The 23,610-nt window shown below is 38.0% G+C and overlaps 1 protein-coding gene across 2 annotated transcripts in view; it reads right to left on the reverse strand.

Annotated features, from left to right (window-relative positions):
- The window catches only part of lingo3a (leucine rich repeat and Ig domain containing 3a), a 157,348-nt gene that overhangs the window by 119,737 nt on the left and 14,001 nt on the right, over positions 1-23,610 (reverse strand). The window contains exons 2-4 of one of the 2 annotated variants that reach the window (XM_057840318.1): positions 22,079-22,184; positions 4,328-4,760; positions 3,346-3,534 (exon numbers count right to left, since the gene is read on the reverse strand). The gene's annotated coding sequence lies outside the window, so the exon portion shown is untranslated. Of the gene's footprint in view, positions 1-3,345; positions 3,535-4,327; positions 4,761-12,489; positions 12,537-22,078; positions 22,185-23,610 lie in introns of those variants that run through there. The other variant, XM_057840319.1, reaches the window with a different exon arrangement.

The raw sequence follows: 23,610 nt of genomic DNA on the forward strand, positions 1-23,610 counted from the left end.
TCGCTATAATTATTTAGTTTTTTGAATCCCGCGCCATGAAAATGAGTGACTTCCGGCTTCGGTCTTGCATTGAGGAGGAGGGCGCTGTGACGTGTACGGGTGAAGGCGTCCTCTTCACTAAACAGCGGTACTGTAGTGTATGAGGACTAAGGATTCAGCTGATTTTGTGGATTAATACGTTTATTTTACACATCACGCTAGCCAAACGGCTGCAGAAAAATCTTGCTTTATGAGGGAGAAGCGTGTGCGCCTTTTTGGAGTTTCAAAAGGTTCCTATTCACCATGGATATTGGCCAAAACAAGCCCTACTACTGTGGGAGGAAGTGAGTAAACATCTTGTTTTGTATTATGTCAAATACGAATACAGCGATTACAAAGTAAACACTACAAACTTTCTTTAAATAAAGGACTACTTACGTTTGATCATTGATAGGCAAAGAAAAAGCTCTCCTCATGCAAATTAGCTGCACGTTAGCTGCACAACAACTGCAGCGGCCCTCCTCCGGGGAAGGAACTGTAAATTGCTCTCCGCCGGGCGGTTTGCCGAACCGCGAAGACAGTCGACAACCCAGTCGTGATGTCAAATAATCCGGGCTAGTTATGTGTGATTTTCCGCTTCGAAGACTTTGAAACATCACTCGGTTCGAGTTAGCATGTCGGCTAGCTGTCACGCCTCTTGGTTTGTTTACATTCTCCGAAGCCGGGGAAGGGAAATGACATATCTCCAATTTAGGTGTCATAAAATATCGTTCGGGAGGTGCGACAATAAAGGTGAAGTCGACAGTTTTGACCATTTTGGAGTAATTTTGCCATGTCGTCCTGAATAAGTGCATTTTTATTATTTCATATTCCCTTTAATACAAGACTGTTATTTGTCGACTCATGACCATGCCATTTATTTAGCAATTGGGGAAAATACTTAAAAAAAAACAATATTCCCTGTAAAAATGTTGAAGTAAAAAGACAGAAAAAAAATGACATTTTGCAGCTCTCTTCGTCGCGTTTTCCTTGTTGTGAATAGTTCCCCCTCGACGGGCTGACTGGTCCTTCTCAAGCCATTTATTTAGCTATTGGGGAAAATACTTGGATAAAAAAAATATCCTGTAAAAATATTGGAGTAGAGCGACTGAAACAATGACATTTTGCGGCTGTCTTCGTCGCGTTTTCCTCATTCTGCATAATTCCCCCTCAATGGGTTGAATAGTAAAACCGATGCGCCCAGTCTCCCGCTGACGTCATCCACCTGTTGGGGACGCTAGAGCCCTATAATGGTAGGCGTGGCTAACCGGCAGATTAAAAGACTAATTTCTCGTCATCTGCGCTTTGCTAAATTGTTGTATATAGTCGAATCGTCTCAAAATATTTTAATTCACATAATAATGCTATTTAAGACTTTTTCTCCTGTCGTATGCTCTTTAAAATCAATGGAAAGGCCATTAATCCACTCAAGACCCCAAAAACACAAACATCCTTTTACAAACTTCATAATATTGTATTCTATTAAAACATTCAACATCCAAACATCCATTGTGTCATTCTTCAAAAACTATTAAAAAAAGATGTCTCATATTACACTGAGTTTCAAAAACATTTTTGGGGATGTTGTCTATGTTTTTCTTTGAACTTATTCAACACAATTTTGCGAAAATTACATTTCTTTTAATCAAGTACAATTTTACATTAGGTTGATTTTTTTTTTTTGCTTTCTGAGTCTTTCTGTTAGCATATTATAATTCTTACAAGAAGGAATCACATGCCTTTTAGGTTGTGAAAAATTCCTGTTATTGGAGCCAGTCTTTCAGGTCCTCCGCGTATTCGTTTTCAATTCAGGTGAGACGGCTAGACTGGATAGTTAAATAAAGACTGGGGGCAAGAGATCAATACTGCGCAGTTTTAATTTCAGAAATTTCTGGGTGCATTCAATGACAGAACAAAAGCTGTGTAGAGAAATGCTCGCTAGACAGATTGCTCGGCGTTGCTTATATGCTGTACAGATATGGAGGTGTGTCTGTTTGATGATTAACTCATCTTGCAAAATAGGTCATGAGCCTTGCTAGTTGGCAGTTAAAAGTCCATGATTATTGTTGGCAGTTAAAGTCCATGATTATCTGAGGTAAAACTAACTGTCAGCGGTTTTCTGTGAGAAACAACTCCATTTATGGACATGATTGCATTAGGCGATTATGCATACTGACTTCACTGTACATGTAAACAAAAATGTTTTTCTTTTAAATTTAGGCAATACTTCAAGAGGCATACTTCAGATTCAGGAAAACTAACTTCAAATTTCTATCAAGCCCATCAATATAATCCTAAATCCGCAAAAAAAAAAAAAAAAAAAAAAAAAAAAAAAAAAAAAAAAGGTTGTCGACTAGTATATCTCAGAGTCCTTGCAAGTTTAAAAAAGTGAAATTTAAGGCTTTGCAATTCTTTTTAAGACCACTAAGAATAGAATGGCAGAAATATGGAAACTTTACCTTACCGCCAACCTTACACAAAAAAAAATCAAACTCCTAAAATATCTGAAAATTTTAAAAAGACAAACCTAGGCATATTGTTGAATTCCCTTGTAAATTGACATAGTAGCTATGGCGTAGGTTTGTATAGGGACGGCAGATACAATGAGTTAAATTATACAGGTAATTTAGAATGTCTTCCCATAAGTTGTAAAGATAGAATTGACCCTACCATTATTAAGGGAATTACAGTATTTTCATTTTGCTCAGACTTACAATTTTTTTTCCTCAAACGCATGATGATTGATTTGCTGATGACTTGACACCGTACACCCCCCAACACCCCCCGCAAACACGTACACCCACAGAGCCCTAACTGACATACATGTCGACAACTCTCCTCCACCCCCTTCCAAGAGGGGGGAAATTAGAATTATTTTCTGCCATCAACAGCAGCCACTGTAAGAAATATAAAAAGATGTCAATCTTGCGGTGGTGGGGCACACACCAATAACCTTGCTACTGGAAGTCTGACCTGCATCAGAGTTAGCATAACATTAAAACGTGTGAACTTGCTAACCTGCAAAACTCAAGTATGAAGCTGTTTAGAGAGAAGTTTCCTTCTGTATGCATTTTCCACTGTTAACGTCCTGGCAAAAGAGGAAGCTTGATCACCCAAAGCTACATGATATTTAGTTTGATCGTAAACTTCAGTTGGGTGTGGCATTTAACACCCTGAATCCGCTTTTTGGAATCATTACTTTCGATCAGTGTTTCTTCTGGTAAAGGAATCACAGCCACCACAAAGTACTCATATTTCTTAAATTTCTATTTGTAAGTTGAAGAAGAAAAAAACTGGTAAGCTTCTGAGAGAAAACCACTCACTCACCTTTTTCAGACTTTTACGTTGCACGAGGCTGTCACGCTTCGTCTTCCGCCTTCTTTTTCATGTTTTTCTGTTGTGCGCAGCTATCACAATGTGTCACTTCACTCTCTCGGTTTCTTGGTCGGGCTTCCCAATGCATTCTTCATATGTTTTCCGTGACAAAGTGTGACAGCAGTATGCTTCCACAAAAGCCTAAAGAAGAAGCACAGAGTGGTAGAGGTCAACCATTTTTTAGCCGAATAGTGACGAGATGGTTGCACAACACCATGACATAAGCAGTCAGCCAATTGGCATTGAGTCATGAGCGTGGCTGGCACAGCCTCTTTCATTTCTGGGATGTTCAAGGCCTTGCTCAAGGGCAGCCAAGTCGTCCGCCGTTTGCCGGTCTGGCAAATTAGAACAATACCTCGCAAATTCAGAAGGAATAGGCCGACTTTGTTTACGACTGTTCCAAGTTTACTAATGACTGCTGTCAATGGCGTTGATAAGCTTAAGCAGCACATCAGCCCATCGAGTGGGACATTAGTTAAACTGTCACAAGGGGGCTCAGGCACAGTTGCCATCAATCAATACACTACACAGCAGTACTGCTCTTTTTAGTGGTTAAAAAACAGAAAAGGTTGTATTACTGTATTATTTTTGCACTATTTCAGCACTATTTGTCCAAAATGAGAGTAAACTACCATGAAGATTTTGGAATCGAAATGTAGGGTCGCTGGATAACAGAGAGCTCAGATTTGTCACAGTGACCGCACAGATCGATAAAAAACTGCACTGCCCTGAGATCATTAAGTATGATTGAAAGCTGCTTGGCAAAGACGCACACTTGGATGCAGGAAAAGAGGGAAAAAAAGCAACGAGGGGACGGAGTAGTCCTGTGAGATGATGAAGGAAGCACAACAAAGTGGAGAAGACATGGATAACCCTTTGTAAGTGAGTGTTTTTTTTAAAAAAAAGTGCAGGCAAATATGGGAAAGAAGCTCACCCAGGATGGAAACTTGAGAGCCGCTTCCACATCTGCAAGCTCCTGCGATGCTGTGATGTTGTTCTCAATCTCTTCTTCCTCCAGCAGCAGCCCTCACTCATCTGTTCTCTCTCTCTCTCTCCTTTAGCACCTCCCAAAAGAAGCCCCCAACCCTCCACCTTCTCCTCTTCCTTAAGTCTGGTGCCGTGAAGGCAGCGGGGGGCTTATTTTCTGCGTCGTCTCCCGGTGGGCTTTGTGCCCCGGCGAAGCGGTGAGGGGCAGCCACCGGCGGCTCGGACCGATGCTGCTCTCGACGCCGGGTTGCATGTGTGGGAGTGTGGGAGTGTTTTTGAAACAGGACCCTGCTGCTGTTCAGTGAGGCTCATCTGGCCGCCCCCCCTTTCTGTCTCTCTCTCTCTCTCTCTTTCTACGTTGTGTGTGCTGCATTCAATTCCTATGAGAGAAGAGGGAAAACAGTCTCGTGGTCTTACATATTCATCTCACTCTTGCTGTGTGTGAGTACAGAATCGTTTTCCATGCTTGGTGTCCTGCAAGACCTGAATTCTCAAGTAGCATGCTATGGCACATTAGTGAATTAGCATGGGAAATTTACTAATTTTCCTTAATTACACTACTGGCCAAAAGTATTGGCACCCTTGCAATTCTGTCAGATAATGCTCAATTTCTCCCAGAAAGTGATTGCAATTACAAATGATTTGGTAGTCATTTATTTTGCTTGCAATGAAAAAACACAAATGAGAATTGGGGGGGGGGAATCATTATCATTTTACACAAAACTCCAAAAATGGGCCGGACAAATGTATTGGCACGCTTTGAAAAATCATATGATGCTCCTCTAATTTGTGTAATTAACATCAACATACAGCACATAACAGGTGGTGGCAAAAACTAAATCATACTTGTGGCCAGTTAAAATGGATTAAAGTTGACTCAACCTCTGTCCTGTGTCCTTGTGTGCACTGCATTGAGCATGGAGAAAAGAAAGACAACCAAAAAACTGTCTGAGGACCTGAGAAACAAAATTGTGAGGAAGCATGGGTAATCTCAAGGCTACAAGTCCATCATTATCATTTTACACATAACTCCAAAAATGGGCCGGACAAAAGTATTGGCACCCTTTGAAAAATCATGTGATGCTTCTCTAATTTGTGTAATTAACATCAACATACAGCACATAACAGGTGGTGGCAATAACTAAATCACACTTGCGGCCGGTTAAAATGGATTAAAGTTGACTCAACCTCTGTCCTGTGTCCTTGTGTGTACCGCATTGAGCATGGAGAAAAGAAAGAAGACCAAAAGGCTGTCTGAGGACTTGAGAAACAAAATTGTGAGGAAGCATGGGTAATCTCAAGGCTACAAGTCCATCATTATCTTCTTACACATAACTCCAAAAATGGGCCGGACAAAAGTATTGGCACGCTTTGAAAAATCATATGATGCTTCTCTAATTTGTGTAATTAATATCAACATACAGCACATAACAGGTGGTGGCAATAACTAAATCAAATTTGCGGCCAGTTAAAATGGATTAAAGTTGACTCAACCTCTGTCCTGTGTCATTGTGTGTACCGCATTGAGCATGGAGAAAAGAAAGAAGACCAAAAAGCTGTCTGAGGACTTGAGAAGCAAAATTGTGAGGAAGCATGGGTAATCTCAAGGCTACAAGTCCATCATTATCTTTTTACACATAACTCCAAAAATGGGCCGGACAAAAGTATTGGCACGCTTTGAAAAATCATATGATGCTTCTCTAATTTGTGTAATTAACATCAACATACAGCACATAACAGGTGGTGGCAATAACTAAATCAAACTTGCGGCCAGTTAAAATGGATTAAAGTTGACTCAACCTCTGTCCTGTGTCCTTGTGTGTACCGCATTGAGCATGGAGAAAAGAAAGAAGACCAAAAAACTGTCTCAGGACTTAAACTAAACTGTGAGGAATCATGGGCAATCTCAAGGCTACAAGTCCATCTCCAAAGACTTGAATGTTCCTGTGTCTACCAAGCGCAGTGTCATTAATAAGTGTAAAGCCCATGGCACTATGGCTAACCTCCCTTGATGTGGACAGAAAAGAAAAATTGAAGAGAAATTTCAACGAGAGATTGTGCGGATGGTGGATAAAGAACCTCGACTAACATCCATAGAAGTTCAAGCGAGGGTACAACATTGTCAACCCATACTATCCGTCGGCATCTAAATGAAAAGGGACTCTATGGGAGGATACCTAGGAAGACCCAGCTTCTGATCCAGAGACAGAAAAAAAGCCAGGCTGGAGTTTGCCAAACCTGAGAAAGCCAAAAACGTTTTGGAAGAATGTTCTCCGATCAGATAAGACAAAAATAGAGCTTTTTGGGAAAAGGCATCAACTTAAAGGGGGGGAAAACAATGCCTCTAAAGAAAAGAACACTGTCCCCACAGTGAAACATGGCGGAGGTCCCCCTTTTTTGGGGGAGGGGGGGAATCAGTGGATAAGATTAGTGTTCCTTTGGCTTGAAATATTTACGTAAAATGAACGATAACTGCCCGTTTGTCAGGAATGCGGGCAGGCAGGTGTGTGTGGACCCAAACGTGAAGTGAAGCGAGGCAAAAAAAGGCGGTGCAAAAATGTTTTGATTAATGCCAACAAAAAACAAAGTACGAACACAAAGACCGGGTAATCCAAAAGGTCTTAACAAACAAAAGTCAGGCTAAAAAATCAACTTACATCCAAAGCAGGACGAGGAACACGAGGAACTGGGGAAAAAACGCTGACATGAACGTGGAGATTGACATTGACATAGACTCTGACATTGACAATGACGCAACAAGGAGTGAAAAGAAACTGGGTGCTTATATACACACACGCAGACAAGGGATAACGAGACAACGAGGAACAGCTGGGTAACACAGTAGGATGAAGGTTGAAGATACACTAGGAGCAGATGAAATCAATGGGCAATCACAGGGACAAGTCACACTAGGAGAAAACCAACACAAAACCTAACACAGTTTCTTTCTTTTAACCAGGAATCTAGACCGTTTTACGTTCATATCTATAGAAATTTACAAGAATTTTTAACTTAAAAAGCTCTTTGTTTCTTTACGGCCGCCATATTGGATTACACAATACTGTAACTTTGGCTTTAAATATTTACGTAAAATGAACGATAACTGAGATAATCTGAGAATTTTATGGCCGTTTTAAGTTTTGTTATACTTATTTTAAAAAATAATTAGGGCTGTCAAAATTATCACGTTAACGGGTGGTATTTAATTTTTTAAATTAATCACGTTAAAATATTTGATGCAATTAGCGCACATGCCCCGCTCAAACAGATTAAAATGACAGCACAGTGCAATGCCAACCTGTTACTTGTGATTTTTGGAGTTTTGTCGCCCTCTGCTGGTGCTTGGGTGCGACTGATTTTATGGGCTTAAGCACCCATGAGCATTGTGTAATTATTGACATCAACAATGGCGGGCTACTAGTTTGTTTTTTGATTGAAAATTTTACAAATTATATTAAAACGAAAACATGAAGAGGGGTTTTAATATAAAATTTCTATAACTTGTACTAACATTTATCTTTTAAGAACTACAAGTCTTTCTATCCATGGATCGCTTTAACAGAATGTTAATAATGTTAATGCCATCTTGTTGATTTATTGTTATAATAAACAAATACAGTACTTATGTACCGTATGTTAAATGTATATATCCATCTTGTGTCTTATCTTTCCATTCCAACAATAATTTACAGGAAAATATGGCATATTTTATAGATGGTTTGAATTGTGATTAATTGTGATTAATTACGATTAATTAATTTTTAAGCTGTAATCAACTCGATTAAAATTTTTAATTGTTTGACAGCCCTAAAATAATGTTTTGGTTTGAGGTTGCTAGTGGCTTTGGTTTTGAAAATATTTAAATTTAAAATTTTTCAAAATAGGTCCCCTAGGATCGGCCCCGTATCCCGTCAACTGATAGTGAAGTCTATGCTTGAAATTTTTATTGGAAAAGTGTGTTGTGGTCGAACGAGTCCATGTTCGGAATTGGTTTTGGAAATTATGGAAAGGACCATTAAGATTAATAATTAATAAAAATATTTATCATTGCAAAGTTCAAATGTCAGCATCTGTTATGGCATGAGGGTGTGTTAGAGTTGACAGCAGGATTAACATCTCTGTGAAGGCACAATTAATCATGAAAGGCACTCCAGCATCTTTTTAAGGAACGACCTTGCTTATTTCAGCAAAACAATGCCAAGTCACCTGTGTCTGCATGTGATACAACAACTGGCTTTACTCATTTTTTTAGTTACAATATCATTATTAATTCTTTATTATTTTGTGCCCATTATGACCATTCTAGCAAAGCTTTTATCCGTGTTTGTATCCTTTGAAGTCGTTTTCTTTGTGTATTGTATCTGGAAAGAATTTTGTTGCATTGTGAAGGTGCAATAACAATAAAGTAATCTAATCTAAACCATTACTGTACATTCAAATAATTTCTGTAAGTGTATGAAATAATAACCACAAAAAAAGTTAAATTTGTAGTGAATGAATAAAAGTTGCATTTAATGTTATGGATCAGTTTAGCTTTTTTTTTTTTTTTTTTTTTTTTTTTTTTTTTTTGTCTTTTTATTCTATATATTAACACTGGTGAAATCTATGCAAATAGAATTTAAGTGATTCTGCTGAAAATCGTGACAGGCATTTACACCATTTCTCTTCATTTCTCAAAGAATGAGACAAGAATATTAATGACAAAATTCAGGAGTGTGCAGGTGGTGGGTGTAAGATAATTTGGTACAGAACCAAATTAGGATGGTTCAGGCTCTGTGCTCACCAGAGTGCCTGTCTAGCTTAATCTGGGTTTTGTCCTTTTGGGCTGTATGCTACAGTAGATTTGCTGCAACACTGCACTGGAAAAACCCAATGAGCAAGCTGCAGACTACAAAGAATGATTGATGGAAAATCTTGTTCAGGATCTGTACAATTGTCAAATTGTTGATGTGATAAAAATAGGGCTGTCAAACGATTAAATTTTTTAATCGAGTTAATCACAGCTTAAAAAGTAATTAATTGTAATGAATCGCAATTCAAACCATCTATAGAATATGCCATATTTTTCTGTAAATTATTGTTGGAATGAAAAGATAACACACAAGACGGATATATACATTCAACATACTGTACATAAGTACTGTATTTGTTTATTATAACAATAAATCAACAAGATGGCATTAACATTAACATTCGGTTAAAGCGATCCATGGATAGAAAGACTTGTTGTTCTTAAAAGATAAATGTTAGTACAAGTTATAGAAATTTTATATTAAAACGCCCCTTAATGTTTTCGTTTTAATAAATTTGTATAAAATTTCAATCAAAAAATAATACTAGTAGCTCGACATTTTTTATGTCAATAATTACACAATGCTCATGGTGCTGAAACCCATAAAATCAGTCGCACCCAAGCGCCAGCAGAGGGCAACAAAACACCAAAACACACAAGTAACAAGTGGCCATGACACTGTGCTGTCATTTTAATCTGTTTGAGCGGGGCATATGCGTTCATTGCGTCAAATATTTTAACGTGATTAATTAAATAAAATAATTACCGCCCGTTAACGCGATAATTTTGACAGCCCTCGATAAAAACTTAATTTTCTAAGTAAATTTACATATTTACATGTATTGCCAGTGTATATCAATAGGACAAGTTAAAATGAAGGGTTAATTTACATGTTAAACAGACTGCAGTTTAAGCATGCTCATATTTTAATATTCACAAACCATAACACTAAATATTTGATGGTAGCTTAGCATGTAATGCAAAAATGCTAATGGGACAGAGGTTCCCTTTCCTTTGGACACCCCAAAAATGACCGTTTGCCCATAAAAGCGAATTCTTATTTTGTTTGTTTGTTTGTTGTTGTTGTTTTTTGGGGGGGGGTGACATTTAAAAAAACGCCACTTGTCCTACAATATTTGGCTAAATCACATCATTTATGCATAAAAAATTTCAGGACCCTAAGGGGCACAAAAGTTTTATACAGTTTTTTTTTTTGTTTTTTTTTTAATAACTGGCCAAAAGTATTGACACCCCTGCAATTCTGTCAGATAACGCTCAATTTCTGCCAGATAATGATTGCAATTTCAAATGCTTTGGTAGTAATATCTTCATTTATTTTGCTTGCAACGAGAAAAAAACACAAAAGAGAATTGAAAAAAATAATAATAAATCATGATCATTTTACACAAAACTCCAAAAATAGGCCGGACAAAAGTATTGGCACCCTTTGAAAAATAATGTGAAGCTTCTCTTATTTGTGTAATTAACAGCACCTGTTACTTACCTGTGGCACATAATAGGTGGTGGCTGTAACTAAATCAAACTTGCAGCCAGTTAAAATGGATTAAAATTGACTCAACCTCTGCCCTATGTCCTTGAGTGTATTACATTGAGCATGGAGAAAAGCCAGAAGACCAAAGAACTGTCTGAGGACTTGAGAAGCATAATTTTGAGTAAGATTGACTTCTAGCCTTGAGATTGCCCAATCTCCAAAGACCTGAATGTTCCTGTGTCTACCGTGCGCAGTGTTATCAATAAGTGTAAAGCCCATAGCACTGTGGCTAACCTCCCTAGATGTGGACGGAAAAGAAAAATTAACGAGAGATTTCAACGAAAGATTGTGCGGATGGTGGATAAAGAACCTCGACTAACATCCAAACAACTTCAAGCTGTCCTGCAGTCCGAGGGTACAACAGTGTCAACCCGTACTATCCATCGGCATCTGAAAGGGACTATGGTAGGATACCCAGGAAAACCCCACTTCTGACCCAGAGACATAAAAAGAGCCTGGCTGGAGTTTGCCAAAACTTACCTGAGAAACCCAAAAACGTTTTGGAAGAATGTTCTCTGGTGAGGTGAGACAAAAGTAGAGCTTTTTGGGAAAAGGCATCAACAGAGTTTACAGGGAAAAAAAACGAGGCCTTCAAAGAAAAGAACACGATCCCCACAGTTAAACATGGCAGAGGTTCCCTGATGTTTTGGGGTTGCTTTGCTACCTCTGGCACTGGACTGCTCGACCGTGTGCATGGCATTATAAAGTCTGAAGACGAACAACAAATTTTGCAGCATAGTGTAGGGCCCAGTGTGAGAACGCTGGGTCTCCCTCAGATGTTATGGGTCTTCGAGCAGGACAATGACCCAAAAGACACGTCAAAAAGCACTAGAAAATAGTTTGAGAGAAAGCACTGGAGACTTCTAAAGTGGCAAGCATTGAGTCCAGACCTGAATCCCATAGAACAATAGTGACATCTGAAAATGGCAGTTTGGAGAAGGCATCCTTTAAATATCAGAGACCTGGAGCAGTTGGCCAAAGAAGAATGGTCTAAAATTCCTGCAGAGCATTGTAAGAAACTCAATTATGGATACAGTTGTTCGCAGTTTTTTTGACTAAAGGTTGTGCTACCAAGTATTAGGCTGGGGTTGCCAATGCTTTTGTCCGGCCCATTTTTGGAGTTTTGTGTAAAATTATCATGATTTTTTTTTTTTTTTTTTCCCATTCTCTTTTGTTTTTTTTCATTGCAAGCAAAATAAATTAAGATATCACTACCAAAGCATTTGTAATTGCAGTCATTCTCTGGGAGAAATTGAGCATTATCTCACAGAATTGCAGGGGTGCCAATACTTTTGGCCAAAATTACGTCTAACACCTTTTTAAAAGACTTTTTTCAATTAAGTTCAATCCCTCCCATTAGAATCTTTATTGCTGAATATTAAATACACTCTTGCATGATTCAACTTGAATTTTAATTCAAGAAACTGTGATACTAAATCTGTATGACATGCCTGTGAAAACATCCATTTTTGCTCTTGAACTCAGAAATCCGTATTTATTATCCCATTTTTGCTGTTGTGGCACTTTTCACTTTCTTTCTGGTAGTCTGCTTGACTCCTTAATGGGTGGCATACAGGAAAGAAGTGTGTCACTTATTCTGCAGGCATCCTAACAAGAGATCATAACTCAGTGCCTGAGGCGGTGCAGCAAAGTCACATTCAGGTGAAAACGGAGGCTGTGCCATGTTTCACCCTACCTTGTCTAATGTTGCCCCCATAAGAGTATAAACGTAGCTTTTGTGATATATTGACTCGTCACATTTTACCTGAACGTGTTCTTTTTGCACCTAAAGTGGTGCGCTGCGCTACTTTGTTGTGTGTTGACCTTCATGGATGTCCTCCACTCTTTCCTCAGGAGACTCCCTACAGTAAAGCACAGTAAAAATAATCCCTCCGCATGCTCCACACATGGTCCCTTCCTTCCAGGAGCTTCCCCAGGCTGCAGATTGCACCGGTAGTATTCTGCAGTAAATTATTGAGCGGGCGCATGTTGATAAATACGATATACATAAAACATGAAGGCAATGCACCTCAATAACTGCACAGGTTGAAAAGGCTTTATGTCAACTCTGGACTCCAAAGTCATTTGTCAATTTGAAAGTGCCCTTATTACTTTCTCTGCGCCCTGTGAGAGAGCAGCTAGGGGGAAATAGTGCACATCTGCAATCAAAAGGCACTATGTTGGATTTGTATACTATTGTAATATTACCACAATAACCTTTTACTAGTATTTTGTTTTATGCTCACACCTTGAACTACAGAAATATTTTTGCATCATTGCATTGGGAAAATTTCAAAACGCAATGGAAAATGCTTAAATGGCAATTAAAATACAATCATTTTAGCACATTTTTTGGAACCGTCCTTGAGATTTGGCGCTATACGCTGCATACAGTAAATCCCTCACACATTGTTTCTTCACCCATGACTACCTTTGCATTATTTTCTTTTGACAGCTCAGGAAATATTTTGGCAGGAGCGTACCATGAGGACGGCCATCCTAGACTGACAGAAACACTGTCGATGTACTTCTTTGTGGCAATTCTAATAGTCTAAATTTACCTTATTTTGTATTTTAGAAGTAGATTAATTTATGTAAGTGGGTCATTCCAGAATTGGAGGACATTTTACATCACGCCCTTAAAATTTGAGAGACAGTGAGAACCAAAAGTGTTTTTTAACATGTGGCAAAATGGATTTTGCACTAGAAGCTGCACTAGAAGCTATAATGCTGGGGAAAGTACAGCCACTAAGTCCTATCTCCTTTCTCTCACTCTACCTACCACTTGTCTTACTTTATTTCTTTTTTCTAATCTTAATATCTAGTTGACTAGTCTCTTCATCACTAGTCACACGGTGTACCCGCTACGGTATTTTTCAGCCGCAAGCTCCTGACTATCCGGACCCCGGGCTCGTGCAAACCCCCACATCACCCCCTCCCCCGTCTCATCTGGCTAGATGGACCTCCTCTTGTTCCCTTACTCTATTGCACTCCTATAAACTGTACCTCCGTCTGCTAATTCCCATTAGCAGTCCTGGTGCAACTTGTCTATCCATCCTGGGAGTGGATCTCTTCTGACTATGGTTCTCCCCAAGGTTTCTCATTTTTTCCAAAGAGTTTTTGAAGTTTTTCCTTGCCGACATGGACTTTATTTATTTAATCTACTGTTTTTGACTGTGTATCACATTGCCTCTGCAAAGCCCTTTGAGACAACCTTGTTGTGATATAGGGTTATATGCTATACAGATAAAATTGAATTGAACTGAATTGCATTTTTCCATGTGGCATTTTGTTTTCCATGTGGCTTTTTTTTTTTTTCTTTTTTTTTTGCCATGTGGTATTTTTTGCCATGTGCCATGTTGCAAAAAATGCCACATGGCAAAAAAAAAATGCCACATGACAAAGCAAAAATGCAGCATGGCAAAATCAATTTTGCCACATGGCAAAACATATCAAAATGAGACAGAAAAAAATGCCACATGGCAAAATCTGTCCATCCATGGCAAAAAAAAAAAAGCTACATTGTAAAATAAAACTCGCCATTGACATCTTGTGGTGTATTTCAATCACCACCTTACGAAGTTAAAGACACTGTGGAAGAACGGCAGGGAGCCAATGTGAGATCAACGCTGGGCGACGTCAACAATGGCGAGCTACTAGTTTATTTTTTGATTGAAAATTCTACAAATTTTGTTAAAACGAAAACATTAAGAGGGGTTTTAATATAAAAAAATTACTACAACTTGTACTAAACTGATATTTATCTTTTAAGAGCTAAAAGTCTTTCTATCCGTGGATCCCTTTAACAAAAAGAATGTTAATAATGTTAATGCCATCTTGTGGATTTATTGTTATAATAAACAAATACAGTACTTATGTACCGTATGTTAAATGTATATATCCATCTTGTGTCTTATCTTTCCATTCCAACAATAATTTACAGAAAAATATGGCAAAATCTTGACTACAATCTATCTTTAAATGATGAAACAGTTTTAAAACTTTCACATGTCGAAAGTAGATAGAAGGGAAGTAATGCAATAACAGGAGCAATTTTAGCAACTTTAACGGTTGATTCACAACATTAAATGACTTCCAAACATAGCAAAGGTTACTATGTTTTTTCCTTTTTTTTTTTTTTTGAAAAAAATGGGGGGGGGGGGGGGGCAGTTACTTTGCCAAGTAACTGATTACTCTTAGTCTTACATTCAGGTAACTGAGCTACTAACTCAATTACTTTTTGGGAGAAGTAATTTGTAACTGTAATTACTTCTTTAAAGTAAGATTAACAACACTGGTCATAAAGATGCAATCTGCAAAATGAAAAATGACGAAAGCGGAGATTTTATTCTGCCAGTTTTTTGCCAAACACAATTTGCCTGCAACTATTGCTGATCACTTCTCAGAATTAGCAAAAGGAATGTTCCCTGACTCAAAGATTGCAGTGGTAAATTAATTTTATCACTTGACTTTTTCCTTCAAGTCAAACAAGTTGCGAGCTGAAGTGCCATGAAGTGCAGTCATCAAAAGAAATGATAGAAACTGCCAAATGTGCTACATACAATTATAACAAAAGTCACCGTTAAATTTTAGTAATCATGATGTAGCTAAAGATATTGATTGCTATTTGACTGCACCAGGTTATATGTGACAATATTACTAATAAATTCATATTATTTTAGAAATTGAGTTTTATTTTTGTTTCATATTGCGCGCTATATAAAACATTGTAAGCTTAGTCATCAATTTGTGAGGGCATACGTCACTATTTGTAAGATTGCCAACGGCCTCGGGTTGACAGGTATTAATATGAGTATGAGTATCAATACATTCGAGGCCAGTGGCTCCAATCTCTGGAGAGTATGCATGTGAATGACCCCATTCTGCTGGTGATTTTTTTTTTTTTTGGTCAAAATTGTGAACATTTGAAAAAGGTTGGTCATTGTACAATGTTCAAATTAGAATAATGTGACGCACAAGAAATAAAAATGGTAAATTTGAATCTGAGACAATGGGAATTCATAAGATTTTGGGGGGGCCATTTTGGTCAAAAATACAAACGTGAAAATATGTGAAAGGTTTATTATACATTATTGTGTATATTTCCAGGGTATACCCTGTGTTTACAATTAGCAAGGATGTGAACAAACTTTTTTTTAATGGAAACTCCATTATTTAACTATGTTACAATCACAACTGTGAATTTAGTGTCTCCCCCCCCCCCCCCCCCCCCCCCCCACCGGTGGGACACAATCATAGACCACCCAAACAGATGAAGCCACAAGCGCTAACATTTTTCGCAGACTACACTACACAATGTTGACCAAAGGGTATTTATTTATTTATTTTTTAATCTACAAAACTCAAGCTTCTGCAGACAACAACAAACTACTCTGCCTTAGGCAAAGTAAAACTGTCGGTCCCATTAGTGGGCTCCCACTCCATCAAAATAAAACCAAACAAACCAGAGAGGCGAGAGTCAACAACACCCACACAACAATTCCTGAAAAGCGGGCGAGTGGATGAATGTTTGATACAGAGAAATAATGACTTTTGTGAAGTTGTACGTCCATGGCCTCACAACATACCCCCCTCCAGACATGTTTGTAGATGACAATGTCTTGGATTGAGTTTATTTCTTTCTTTTAAGGAAAAAATATGTTAATAAAATGAAACCGTTGCCTCCATCTCAGTTGCAAAATATGTTATAATCTGATCTTGAGCAGAAAGTGAGTTGATTTGAAGCAATATTTTATATACAGTGGTACCTCGAGATACAATAACTTTGGTAGACGAAACCTATTTGTTACAAAGCTTTTCACTTCATATTAAGAAAAATTATTAACCATACGAAAGATAAGACGTAATTCCCACTAGCAGAACATTTTAAAAGTCTTGCCATAAGATCCTGCTTCGCTATTGGTCAGAATCTCTCCCCTCATACTTAGAAACATGATTCTGCTGTCCTATTGGTTAGAATCTTTTCCATGATGCTGAGGAACATGATACATAGACTTCATAATTTTATTGACAGGTCAGTTCGGCAAGCCACTGCACAACGCCTTCAAGCAGGGGGCCGATCCCAACATCCGCTTCAGTTATTCGCAGTCGGTCGCAGCAACACATGCAGCGATTCAACGTCGGATTTAGGTTATACGTAGGAAAGCTGTACAGAATACGAACAGAAAGGATTGTCTCAGGACTGATTTGTTCGACGATTCAAGGTAATTATTATATTTTTCGCACCATGCATGCATTTTGAAATGTTGTGAAAAAAAAAAAATCAATGGGAGAATGGCAACCACTACGGCATAGGCGTCATTCTTCGACATATTTACGTAAAATAGATGCGCAACTGCCCAGATTTTTGCTCGTTTAACAAAGATTCGAGACTGTTTTACATTCATATCGATAAAGAATTTGGGGATTAAAGCATTTATTCACAGGAATTTTCAACGGAAATAGCTCTGTTTAAAAATGGTGGCCGCTGCATTGACTAACAGACTAGCATCATTCTTCAACATATTTACATAAATTAAATGCTTTCAACGGAAAAAGCTCTTTGTGATTCCACTCGCACAACAACGCATGCCCCCTAATAATTGGCCCTGCGCCCCGCGTCCCTTCAATAGTTATGAAGTCTATGCTCCCGCTTAACATCAGTGCCCCAGATGCAGCCCGGATCAGCACTATGACAGTTTTGCCTTAATTGTCGCCTTAATTGCACAGATGGGTGAGCCTGGGACCAGGTGTCGCTGATCATCGTCAGCAGCTTACTTAAACCGGTCCTTGGTCTCACATCATTGCCAGACCAGCAACCCACCCACAGGTATGTGACTTTCAGCTAACAAAGAATCTTGTAATCCTAAAACTGAGTTCATTTCTGTGTTTTTCTAGATCCTGTACTGCTTGTCTGACAAAACCCCTGCCTGCCCGTTCAACTGTTCTATCACCAAACTGCCCACCAGATTCTTTGGACACTATCTCCCAATGCGTCTCACCATCAATGAATTAGGTCCCCCATTGCCCCAGGACCTTAACAAATACAGTATGTCGTTTACAGTTTACAAATGGGTCACCTTTAATGTGGAGTTGCTTGTTCCAATTATAATATTTTGTAAAAAAAAAATTATATATATATATACGTATATATATATATATATATATATATATTATGTTGCATTAATATGTTAGCATTAATAAAAGGCATGAAAAAGACGTGTTGTCATTATTGCTTTTACTAGACAAATTTAATTTACAATATAAACACATTACAGTATGATACATTGAACAAAGTGGACTCCAAATTTAGGACTGAAAGGTTTTGATACAAATCTGGCCCAGATTGGGTAGCATGTGTACCATATCCGGGCCATACATTAATGTCGTGTCTGCCACTTTGGACCAGTTCTGACCCAAAACTGATTGCTGATCTGGCAAGTGACTCCTTACTGCACAGGTGTCAAACCGATTCCAGAAAGTGCCATGTGGGTGCTGGATTTTGTTCCAACCGATACCGTGCAGAGAGTTTAACCAATGAACTTCCTACTGAAACTAGCAGCACCTGACAAAGTTTAACTGATTACACACGTAAAAGATCTGATTGGTGAAAAGGTGTCCTCTTCATTGGTTGGAAAGCAAACCTGCACCCACTTGGCCCTTTCTGGAATCTGTTTGACACCTGTGCCTTACTGAGTTTGGGTCATTGTTCAGAAAGACACTGGGGCAGATCCGTTTTACGAAATTGGGCCGAAATTTGCAGTACATCCGGCCCATGTCACCGCCAGTTATATTTTGTTATCTGGAAAGGAACATGATATTTCTCCGTTATTGGCCTATTGTTGATGACGTTTCAATTTGGATGTTGCAGTGTGATGACATGCACAGGCACGACGGTGTTCTTGTGGCGGGCTAATGAGCACAAGTCTCCTCTCGTTTTTTGCCTCACAAAAAACGCCTACAAACGTTCTGCTACATTGGGATAACTTTTGCCTCACTCGAAAGGTAAGGTTCAACATTTTATTTTTTTCTTTGCAATATGTTCTATTATGTACTTCATTACAGGTATTAATGATTCGGATTAGGGATGTCCCGATCCGATCACGTGATTGTAAATCGGGCTGATCGCGCCTTTTTTCAGAGGATCAGAATCAAGTGAAAAGGATCGTGTATTTAAATGAAAAAATTTGTTTTTCTGCTTCATGCTCATACAGCCTCTCACCTCCCTCCTGCTAGCTAAGCAGTGTGACCAAACCTTTTTTTTCTTGGTCACCACTTAGTGTTTGGTACTAAAAGTTAACAATGATTGACAGATTTCAACTTTGATCTAGCAAGAGAAGGCTCATTAGCGCTACGATCAAAGGCGCATATGTGTCAATCATCGTTTAGTTTGTTACACACCAGTCTGCGTCAACTTATTCAAGTGAGAGGCTTTTCTTGGGCGCGTGAGCGTCAATGTGTGAGTGAAATATGAGTGGACTCAAACAATGAAGCATTTAGTAAAGAAGCATTTTTCTACCTTATTCTTGTTTTAAAATAATTCACATTTGAAAGGCAACACAGTGGGATTTAGGTGCGCACGTCCACCTCACCGATCTTCGCACCTACATTTTGTGTTGGTGCACCTGAAAATAAAAGTTAGGTGCAACCAACGCAAAAAGTAGTCAAAAAGTGTCACCTTAACTTGCAAAGTATTGCGAACGGAGTTCAGAGGAGGACCGTCGAAATCGTAGACATATGCCATCATTTCCAATTGCAATGGTAAGCATCACCTTTTTCTTTTTTTCACCACCTACAATAAATAAGCTTCTTGGGACCCATGCTGATTTCTCTCACAAGACAATCTGCCATGCTGCAGTCTTCCGGGAAAACAATGAAATTGCGACGCTTTTGTAAATCGTATTTTGAGCATGTCGTCGTATGTCGAGACAAATGACGTGTCTAACTTTATGTAGGATGTCGAAAGGATCATATGTCAAGATGTTCCTATGGCGAGGTACCATTGTATTTATTTTGAAAGAAAACATGAACTATGAGTGGCAATGCAATACCCATGTATAAGCATATGCTGACCTACCGTCAGCATTCTTATCTTAAATTTCTCCTTGCAAGTGACAGCAAAAAAAGAAAAGAAAAACATCTGAACAACTGCTCATTTCTATAAAATCTAAATCCAATCAGTAGTATCTCAAGACATCATTGTAAAGCTAATGCACAGTAGTGCTGCAACGATGAATCGATTAGCTCGAGTAATTCGCTTAGAAAAAAAGCTTTGAATCAAATTTAGCTGATTTAAGTATTCGTTTAATTAGAATGGCGTTGTAAGGGTTTGTTTTGAAAGTGTTTACATTTAGTTTATTCATTTGAGTGGATACACTACCCTGTAGTGGCAGCAGTGAATATGACATAGATCATTTAACATGAATGAATCCAGCTGCTTCCTGTTAAGATCAACATAAGGTAAGTTTTTGTTTGAGCAAATACCGTAATTTCCCGAATATAACACGCACTTTTTTTCCCCAAAATCAACTTGTAAACTCATGGTGTGCATTATAAACGGGTACATGGATGGAGACAGAAATATATATGTATTACATATATATATAAACAGATTTTTTTTTCATTGACACGGCCACGTTGTGTTGAAGAAACGTATGCGGCGACCCGTTGCCGACCATTACGGTACGTGACGTCACCGTTTTGTTTCGGTAATACTTCACTCTAATCGGCCGAATGATTTCGTCTGTGTTAAATTCTGCTTTTTTCACTCTTCATAAAGCACAGAATTTAGTTTCTTAAACTCATTTGAGTCGACGTTTATTGCAGCTCCGCAATTCGGACTATAACAAATGTAAGGACACACACTTCCTATGTCCGTCAACTATATCGGTCCCTCGGGAAACTCAAACCCAAATAACAATAGTTCCTTTTGTTACTGTCGAGTTGACAGCTATGAGCTCTCACGGATTTCCGACTTACGTTCTCACTTTCATTTTACCGTATCAATCCATGGAAGAAACATTTATTCATCATGAGGAAACGAGCAAGTTATACAGCAGCCTTTAAAAGAAAAGTCACATCTGTTTTGTTTTCTCCTAGATTCTGGTAAGTTGGAGAAGTTGTCAAATCATATTATTACCGTAAATATTGCCAGTTTACGGTAATGTTTTGAACTACCAATGTGCTATGCTTGTGCTGTGTTTCACCAGTCAGTAAAATGACATCTCTGTATCTGTACACAAGCTCTGTTTTCTTCTAAAATTAGGGTGCGCGTTATAAACGGGTACAATAATTTTCCCTAGATTTTACAAGTAACTTTGGGGTGCGCATTAAACACGGGTGCGCCTTATATTCGGGAAATTACGGTATGTTTTTTTTTTTTTTTTTTTAAATGCATTCGTAATTTAGTTTATAGGTATATTTATATTTATTGGATTTGTATTCATATGTTTTGTGGGAATATGTGTTGGAGCGATTTGTTAAGGGCATTGTGGAAAAAAATTTGAGCATTTCATAACATTTAAGCTAGTGGACTTGCCACACAAGTTAGCCAATTGTTCTCTTAGATCCTCATTTTTTTTTATACCGTTTGAGGCTAAACTCAGGTATTTTAATTTATTTTTAAATAAAAGTGGAATCCTGCATAGTTTGAAGAAACACTCAGGGATTTTATTTTGTATTAGCTTTGAATATTCTTTTGAAAGTGCAGTTTTAGCAAGAGTATGTTTTACATCTCTTAAACTCTATTCTGCAACGCATTAAATGTTCCTAGTTAATCGATTATTTGAAGTAAATAGTTGATGGATTAAACGACTACTAAAATAATCGATAGCTGCAGCCCTAAATTAATGCACAGTGACATATCAAGCGGTTAATCATACTTCGGGTCTTTATTATTTCACAATCATCTACTGAACTACTGTCTGCTATACAGAATTCTTATCTCAAATTTCTGCTTGCATGTGAAAGCAAAACAACCAAAAAATCCAAACAACCGCTCGTTCATACAAAAATAAAGTCTAAATCCAACTGGGAGTATCTCAAGACACCACTGTAAAGATCCTGCACAGGGACGTATCAAGCGGTTATTCATCATTCGGGTCTTTATTAATTAATGATTGCATTTTTTATGTACCACATGGCGTAACTGGAGTGACAAGAAAGGAAACATGACCTTGAGTTAATAAAGTGTGTGTTTGGAAGGGCCTTGAGTTGAAGTATCAACTGTCAGTTTGTTGACTAGCTATCAAATAGCAGCCAACATTTTTTATCATGCATAATAAGTTTTACGCTTTTGCGCGAGACCCACGAGACAGATGTATTTGGAGATCTTTTGAAACATTGTGTCCGCTTACCTGCTTTACATGCGCACTAGCTTCAAGTATGCATGCTGAGAAGTGCGTCCTTGAGCCCGGCAGCCTCATGCCGTGCGCTGACCATCTGGCTGCAGAGCCTCAGCCACTGTGATGGCACATAGAAAGAAAGAGCAAATGCACTTCTGACTCTTGTGTGTGTTAGCTCATCAAGCCGCGTGAGTAATCTGCTCGCCACTCTGCGCGTCAGCCTGGGGGCAAGGCAAGCTGAGCTCAGAGGTGGCACATGCACTTGGCCAACACTGCCAACATCTTCCTCGGCGAGAGCTTTCATCGCGCACGACATGAGAAAGCGACGCTTATGTGAGCAGTCATTCAGAGAGATTTGATGATTGAAATGGCGCAAGATAACATCAACTATGAAAAACATTTTCAGGGGCAATCAATATGATACAAGAGTGTTAACTTTGACAGCACTAGTTATAGGGTCATAAGTGGATTTTATGGGGGGGGGGGGGGGCGAAAAGTGTCATTGCATGTAATTGACTTTCTTACATATAAAAGTTTTAAAGCAATAAAACTGGTACAAAAATGAATGAAATGAACAAAAAAATATATTTTTATAATGGGTCAAAATTATTTTTCGAACAGATCATGTTACTAGCAACTTGGGCGGTCATTTGCTTTGTATATAATTTTCAACAAAAAAAATAAATTAAGGGAGGGCAATTTTATTTTTCAAATGATTTTTTTCTTTGAACTTTTTTTTTTTAGGATTGAATGATTTAGACACAAATGTCCTACCCATAATATGGCCCAAACACAAAAAGGATTGCTTCAATCAAAGAAATCTTTTTTAATGAAAAATTAAGTGTTCGAATGCAAATTTTTCAATCTCAAATATTTTTTCGCATTCAAAAACTTTTTCTATGATTGAAATTTCTCTTTTTTTGAATAAAGTGATTTTTCTTTTTGAAAATATATATTTTTTGAAGCAACTTATTTTTTTGATTGAATAATAAAGAAAAAAATGTCCTATAGCCAAAATGTGGGCCAAACGCAAATCAACATTACTTAAATAATTTTTAAAAAATGAATTTAAAAAATTTTTTTTTAAAAAGAGAGAGAGAAAAATCAATCAAAGAAAAATAGCTTTCACATGCATTTTTTTGAGTTTTTTGAATTTCAAATTTATTTTTGCATTCAAACTAGGGCTGTCAAAATTATCCCGTTAACGGGCGTTAATTATTTTTTTTAATTAATCACGTTAAAATATTTGACGCAATTAACGCAGACGCCCCACTCAGACAGATTTAAATGACCGTACAGTGCAACGCTCACTTGTTGTGTTTTATGGAGTTTTGCCGCCCTCTGCTGGCGCTTGGGTGTGACTGATTTTATGGGCTTCAGCACCCATGAACATTGTGTAAGTAATTATTGGAATCAACAATGGCGGGCTACTACTTTATTTTTTGATTGAAAACTTTACAAATTTTATTAAAACGAAAACATTAAGAGGGGTTTTAATATAACATTTCTATAACTTTTACGAGCACTTTTCTTTTAAGAACAAC

The sequence above is a fragment of the Corythoichthys intestinalis genome, chromosome 7, assembly GCF_030265065.1.
Source record: "Corythoichthys intestinalis isolate RoL2023-P3 chromosome 7, ASM3026506v1, whole genome shotgun sequence".
NCBI classification, from domain to species: Eukaryota; Metazoa; Chordata; class Actinopteri; order Syngnathiformes; family Syngnathidae; genus Corythoichthys; species Corythoichthys intestinalis.